Source organism: Adiantum capillus-veneris, chromosome 23 (assembly GCF_014529385.1).
Source record: "Adiantum capillus-veneris isolate H3 chromosome 23, ASM1452938v2, whole genome shotgun sequence".
Lineage (NCBI taxonomy): Eukaryota > Viridiplantae > Streptophyta > Polypodiopsida > Polypodiales > Pteridaceae > Adiantum > Adiantum capillus-veneris.
This window is the reverse complement of record NC_140953.1, coordinates 129,468,755-129,476,882: the sequence shown is the minus strand read 5'-3', so window position 1 is coordinate 129,476,882 and position 8,128 is coordinate 129,468,755.

Here is an 8,128-nt window from a genome sequence, read left to right as displayed (position 1 = left end):
TGCTAGCACAAAATCTTTCAAAAGCTTGGCTGCAATATTCGCCTCCATTGTCGGATCTGAGGCATTTAACCTTGGTACCTGTTTCATTCTCCACAAAGGCTTTCCACCTTTGAAATATGGAAAATACATCCGATTTATTCTTCATGACATAAACCCATGTTTTTCTAGTCGCATCGTCTATGAATGTTACATAGTACAATGAGCCACCAAGTGATGGTGTACTTGCAGGACCCCAAACATCAGAATGAACCAACTCAAGTTTTTTATTTTTTCTTTCATTTCTTGATTTTTGAAATTTTACCCTCTTTTGTTTACCATAAACACAATCTTCACAGAACTCTAAGTCCACTTCTTTCAAACCTGATAGAAGCTTCTTTGTTTGAAGTATTTGCATTCCTTTAGCACTCATATGCCCAAGTCGGTAGTGCCACACTGCACTGTCAACTTCTGTAGTTGCTGCACAAGCTCAAGGTTGCGTGCTAACAGTACACAAGTAAAGTGTACCGACTTTTTCACCCTTGGCAACCACCAAAGATCCCTTTGAGATCTTCCACCGTTTGTTTCCGAATGCAATGTTGTGACCTTCATCGTCCAATTGTCCTGTAGAGATCAAATTTTTACGAAGAGAAGGAACATGCCTAACATCTTTAAGCTTCCATTCATTTCCGTTAGCAGTTTTGACAGAAACTGTACCTTTGCCGACAATCTCATAAGCTTCATCATCTCCCAAGTATACATACCCAAAATTACCTTTGGTGTAGTCTTGGAAATGTTGCTTGTGTGGTGTCGCATGGAATGAAGCCCCGGAATCTACTATCCAGGAATTAGACACATTGTCTAATGAGAGAATTAGAGCATCTTGCTCTACTTTACCTGCCACATTGGCCTCCGATGTTGGCTTGTTGTCTTGAGACTCTGTCTCCTTCTTCTTCTTGGACCAGCAATCCTTCTTGACGTGGCCCTTCTTGCCGCAGTTCCAACATTCAAGAACTGACTTTGTGCGTGACTTGCTCCGCCTTGAGCGATCACGACCCTTTTGGTTTTTGAACCTCTCCTTAAGCCTTCCTCTTGTTTCCACTGATAGTGCAGCACTTGATGATTCTCCTGTGCTTCTCCTTCGCATTTCCTCGCTTAGGAGAACACCCACAACATCATCAAACTTAAGAGTATTTGTGCCAGAGATAGAATTACTTACAGCCATCACAAGGCTGTCCCAACTATCCGGTAGAGATGATAGTATAAGGAGAGCTCGCACTTCGTCATCGAAATTGATTTTCACTTATCGAAGTTGACTTATGTTTGTGTTAAAGTCATTTAGGTGTTCTGCAACTGAACCATTCTCTGCCATCTTTAGATTGAACAAGCGCTTCATAAGAAATACCTTATTGGATGCCGATGGTTTCTCGTAGAAGTCGTCAAGTGACTTCATCAAGTCCTCCGTGGTCTTCATCTCCGAAACATTGAAGGCCACCGTTGACGCCAAGCTTAACCGGATTGTTCCAAGTGCCTTTCGATCAAGGACAATCCATGCTTCATCTGCCATTGTTGCGGGCTTCTTCGCAAGACCGCCTAGTGGCAAATAGAGGTCCTTCTGGTAGAGATAGTCTTCAATCTGCATCTTCTAATGTTGGTAGTTTTTGCCATTGAACTTCTCAATCTTGAGCTTCCCTTCCTCCGCCATAACTCCCACTCAATTCAAGGAATCCTTTCCTTGAGATAATTTAGCTACGAGCAAACCTTGCTCTGATACCAGTTGTTAGGAAATAAGACGTAGCTAAATAGATAATTGAGTAGATTACTTAATGGAGAGAGATAGATTTGTATACACGAGATTATAGAGTAGAGAGAGAGAGAGAGAGAGAGAGAGAGAGAGAGAGAGAGAGAGAGAGAGAGAGAGAGAGAGAGAGAGAGAGAGAGATAGTACACACGATATACGTGGTTCACCCAATGTGGGCTACGTCCATGGGAAAGCAGCCACTCAATGGCTTTAGTACTTCAAAACAAGAAGTAGTTTACAAAGGGATTATACCCTTAATGGAGCTCCCGCCTTGCTTCACTCTCACCACCTCACACTCACCTTGTTGCATCAACTTCACACTATGAAATGTGTGCAGAAATGGCCTTCTTTTATAGGCCAAAAGGGCTGCCCTCTCTTATGAGAGGCAGCCATGTGTAGCCGCCCTTGTGTGAATAAGTCCAAATCGGACCCTCCAATCTGCCCATGTGTGGCCGCCCTTGAGAAGACAAGTCCGCTTTTGAATTCGGCCATCGGCCACCGGCCATTGACTTCCGACCACCGGCCATCGACCATTGACTACCGGCCACTGGCCAACCGACCGGTTGTTTTCCGACCACTTTCCGGCTGCCGGCCGGCCATAATATTCCGGCGGAAAAAAAGTCTCAGGGGCCTCCGCCCCCGAGGCCTCTAAAGTTGCCCCTGATTCTTGTTCGTGAAAATTTTGGTTTTCGGTGAGTGATTTTCCTTCACGCACGATGGCTTCTCCTCATAATGGGGGCCTTACAAATGTGCGCTTTTACCATAGAAAATTACAAGGGTAAATCAGGATCCATACTTAACACTATGAGCTGTCATGGTCCATTTGTTCCCAAAGCTCATATACATGATTTACGAGGTATGTAGATGGCTATCATGGGTTAAGATGTGGAAAAATTTCATCTTTGGCTAGCTAGGTTTATTTTTTGAAACCCTTAGCTTGTGTTCTCTACTCATAGCCTGCTGACAAAGTTTGGCTTGATTTGGACTTGTAATTGACACTTTTTGGATTTTAGTCTTGAAAATGAATGATGGGCATCGCTTGCACCTTCTGGCTACCAAACACATGTTGAACCAATGATGATCAAAATTGGGCTTGATCCCTAGTTGCTCTTGCAGACATCTATCACAAAAGATGACCGAATTGTCAATTCTTTCCCCTTTGTGCTTGTCAGTATTGTTAGTCCCTTTTAAGTCACGTACAAGATAGACAATTACAGTGCAAAAATATACTTCCTGTATATGGCCTTGTCGTCGCATGAAGTGTTTGATGGAAACTTTAGACTTGATGAGTGCTTTCACTCAGTCGATCACCAACTTTCTTTGTCCTTGTAGTCCACCTGTGAGTTTTATGACACTACCCATTGTGCATATGGCTTGTGAGACATACCTCATGAAATTTCATCATTTTCCTGTACCTTCTTCTCTTTGTACTGCTCAGGCATCTCTTCAGTCTATTCTTCATCTGGATTATGGATTTTCTTCTGTTTCTCTCAAGAAAACCTCAAAGAAGGTTGTATAGCTTTTTATGAAGGCTTACTTGTCTCTTTGATGCTACTTTGGAAGTATAGCTTTGTGATTGGTTGTTGTATTTGGCATTTTGAATTGTAGTGTAACTGTAGGAGGAATTGAAAGAATTCAAGCGGCGGTGTAGTGACAGTAGTTTTATTGGTTACCTTTGGGACCCACTTCTTCATGATTACTGGCTGCTTCGTTGCAACTGCTCGTTTGGGAACCCATATTTTTCCCTTGTTTGTTTGTGTTTGAAGAGACTGCTTTGGGATCCACCTTGTCTTTGTGTGAGTCTTCAGTGGTCTTTGCTTCAACTCTTGTACTCTTGGTTGAGGATGGGATTCAGACTTTGGGAGTTGACAGTTTTAACCATTTCGGGATCCAAATGATCTCCTGACCTCTTTGTGCTTGAGTCAACTTCTTTGGAACCCAAATCTGAGTTGTGAAAGATTGCAACTTTGTGATTTTCTTAGATGTTCTTGTAGGCTTCGACTGTTTTTTTGCTGGCATTGGATCTTGTGATGTTTCATCAGAGATCTTGGTCTTCTTGATCCATACCTGCTTTTGGCCAATCTGGCTCTTTGGTATCCAAATTTGTCGAACTTTTTGGTTCTGACTTGTTGTTCTTTTCTTTTGGCCTTCCTTGGTTGTTACTGAAGTTGCTAGTGATCGTGATGATCTGAGTTGTTGTTGTATGAATCATCACTATTGCGGCTATCCTCAACAAGGTTGCATTCTAGAATTTTCTCTTTGTGGTTCGGTAGGTTATGGAAAATTATTGTCTGCTTGCTTTTGGGTTGTTGTTTTTGGGATGACTTTTGTATCCACTTGATTAGAGCATTGGTAGCTCGTTGACATGGTTGTGCACTTCTTGACTGAGTCTTTTCTTCCTGTATAGGAGCCACGTATGAGGATGCTTGTTGTTGCATTTCCACCAAGGAATGAATCCACTTTTGATGTACTTTATTTTTGTAGCGATGGCATTGGTTCCGGGGTTTTTGATCTCGACAATCATAGAACCGTGCATTTGTTAAAGTTTTGTTTATGTCACCTGATGTGTCATCCGGATTTCCATTGTTTGCATCTTCTTGAAGCTCCAAGTGTTCTACAAAGTCATAGAACTCATCTTCTTCTTCGTCTTCGTTTTCTTGGATCACACTCACTGCAAAGTAAGGAACGACATCATAGCCATTTTCATCACAAAACTTTGTCATTGGATCGTCTTGAATAGCGCACACATAAAGAGTAGTCAAGGTTTTTTTCCATTTAAGTGGCTCTAACTCTTCCTCTGGAAAGGGTTCTGGGATATAATCCATATCTTCAATTGCCCTTTCTAGGATATCTTCCTCTCGCTTTAAACTTCCGCATTGCAAATCTCCACACATCCACAGTTCTTTAGGCTTGCCCAACCATGCTGGAAGTTCTAATCCTGCTACAATAGCGGAATCAAACTCCTCCAAAGGTGTTCTCGTCACATCCCTGTAACTATGGTCCTTTATATTTATCTTTGTCATGGTTTCCATAGGTTTCAAGTAGATATGGTCATAACCCCATTCTAGGACCATTTTTAGTTGTCTCATGAATGGTCTTTCGAGAATGATATCATAGTTGTTCTTCTTGCCAAAGTCAACAATAGGAAAGGTTTGCTCATATTCAATACCACAAGAAGTAACAATTTCTTTTTCTAGCAGTCCTAGGGACCTTTCCATGTGTCCGTTTGCAAGATGCAGTTTCATCCTACTAGCCCTCATTGCTGGATTTTCCCATTTTTTGCAGACCTCTTTTGTTGCGATGGAAACACTAGCTCCGCTGTTGTCAAGGATTGCCATGGTTTTTACACCTTGAAATTCCACAAGAAGAGTGGTGTTTCCATCTTCTCCCTCATAGTACTCACCTACCTTGTTTAATGGTCCTGGCCTACTATTAAGTTGAGGAATTTCTAGCTCTTTGATCCCTTCCTTGATTTGAGTCATTGGTTTTTAAACACCAAATTTCTCTAGGCATTTTTCCACAGTAGCCAACATGTTTGGTCATATTTTGATCAACTCAGCTAACATTATCGTACAAGTGACTGATGTTGACAAAATGTCTATCAATCCTTTTGAATCGATGACCTTGTTGGGAGATAGTCTATGTGATGGGATTGCAACAACATCTGACTTGGCCTCGTGCTCTCCTCTATAGGACGGTAGTGTTCTTAGCGAATGGGGTTGACTATCCATAGACCGTACATATCCTTTGTCTACCCAATATGATTCCACTTCTAGATTCATTTGAGATCTAGCCTCAAATTCCTCTATTGGTGGAAGAGACACTCCTCTTCCATCACCCGTTTGGTTTACTCGTATGCTTATCTCACTTGCTTCATTGGAGTCTCTGACATGTTTCATCAAGACCATCTATTTCTTTACAACTGTCAGGTATAGCTATGTGAAAACCCTTGGAAGAGTTATCCGTGGTATTCAGCACTACCCTTTGCTATAATGCGAGGTCCTTGAGCTTTTTTTCGTGCTCGTGACTGAAATCTCGCTCTTTTCGTTCCTGGTTTGGTGGGATTAATGGTGTAGGTAGGACAGGGATCACACCCTCAAGTTTTCCAACTTATGGTTTTAGTAAAGCTTGGACTATTTGAATCATTTTCTTACATTTCAAGCATGTCCTTTTCTAGTTCCGCGTATGGATATGTCATTCATCTCTGCTCTTGGGTTTGGTTGTTATTGAGCCGTGTTTTATAGGATTTTAGAAGGGCTTTTAATGGCTCATTAACCTTCTCGACCAACATTGATCCTCCCGAACTAGCACTTCTCGGTTTCTCATTTACGGATGGTTCTTCTGGAGGTTGAAATGCCTCCATAAGAGAAGGTACAACCCTTTCATCATGTTGCCTTATCTTCTCTTTAGCTTGTGCAAGCTTCTCAGCTAGGGATTCCTGCCCTTGTTCCCTGCTTACTTTCATCCTAGCCTTTCTACCTTTCTAGCTATTCTGTTTGCTCTTGGTTTTCTGACTAGGTGGTTTGGTCTTTGGTTCATCCATCTGTGAACTCGTGTCATTTTTCATTTTCTTTGTCTCTGGGTTCTTATCAGCCACCTTTTGAGCTTGCACTCTCGTAAGTACTTGAACTGGTACACCATTTTCATTTTCCAAGCTACTGGGTAGCTGAACAATTCTTGAGACATTTGTTGTAATCTTTCTGACTCGGTTTGGGTTTTTTGGACAATTGGAGATCAAGTGAATGACTCCACAATCAAGACAATAGGCATTTACTTGTGTGATCTCCGTTTGAGGACATTGTTTTTCCAAGTGGTTGCCACGGATTTTGTAACAATCTATCTCTGGTTGAGGAGCTTCTTCTTGCAATTTCTCTTGGCTATAAACAGGCACTGACCTAGCTAAGCCTCTATTCACAATGAACCGCAATGTCCTTTTGTCTATCTCATACCTTCTTTTTGCAAGTCAAAACGTTGGAGGTGGAGGTTGTACCGATCTCACCACTCCATTTGTTTCTCTCATCTTCTATCACTTCAAAGGGTAGTACCCGCTTTGGTTGTTATAATACACTGCATTTGGTACTAGCACTTGTTTATTAGATGCTCCATCATCGGCATGTATCTCATGTCAACAGGCATTCTAGCACTTGGCATTGGAGGTTGTTGTCCGAAGATAAGGTGGTCTTGCAACTCTTATTGGTCCGACGCATTCACCGTAGCGTATCTAGGTGGAGTAGGTGTTACTGAAATTAGTTGTACATACCTGTCTCTAGCATTTTCCATGCTATAGTAACACTCTTCCCTCGTATGGTTTATCCATTTTCTCTTAATTTCGCACCATAGAGGTTCTTGAAGGTCAGATTTAACTAAAGGAGCCAGTCTTTGAGCTAATCCTTCTATAAGCTTCATTTCCTCACTAGATACCTTTGGCTGTAATGTGGGTTGGGTTCTTGGTGAATCACTCCTCTGAGACGGTTCTGCTCTGATTTGGATAGGAGTAAGTTATTGGGGGTGGTGATGGTACATATGGTCCTGTTGTGATCGTAATTCCACCTCTATAAAAGTCATGTTCTATGGTTGCATTTGGGTACAACCATGGTGGCAATGTAGCTGGGCTTGTGTCAAAATGTGGATAGATTGGCGTTTCAACACTTCTAGCTTGGCTTGCCATACCTTTGGTCATATCTACAAAAGGATTGGTAAATTGGATTTCCATCCTGATGGTCTTAGCTTTCTTAATGTCAGGTTCACTCAATACTCTCAAGATAGTCCTTAATAACACTACAAGAGGTTGTGTGATCTTGTGACGCTGTTAGCGACGGAAATACACTGGGTTTTTATAACCCCCGGCGTCGCTAAAACCGTCGCTAATAGCGTCGCTATAGGTGTCGCTATATGCGTCGCTATATAGCGACGCTCATAGCGACGCTCATAGCGACGGTTATAGCGACGTTTACACAGAAGTCTATAGCGACGCTACAGAGCCATAAATAGCGACGGTTATAGCGATGCCCGAGAGAATTTTTTTTTGGTGAAAGGGCATTGAATGCCTTGCCACCCATCAACCATATTGTACTTGATTCACTTTTTAAAAAAAGTGCAAGGGTAGATAATAGACCCAAAATAGTCACCCACAAGACGCATTGTTTGCAAAATTGACAAGCGTAAAATTGACAAGTGTAAAATTGACAATTGTACACATCATAGGCAAAATGAATTGATTGGAAAATGTAATAATGACAATTGTACAACATCATAGGCATAAAGAATTGATTGGCAAAATGAACTGCGGTGACAAATGTAATAATATACATGGTTCAAAAAGACGTATAAAATCCGTCTCATGATACATAA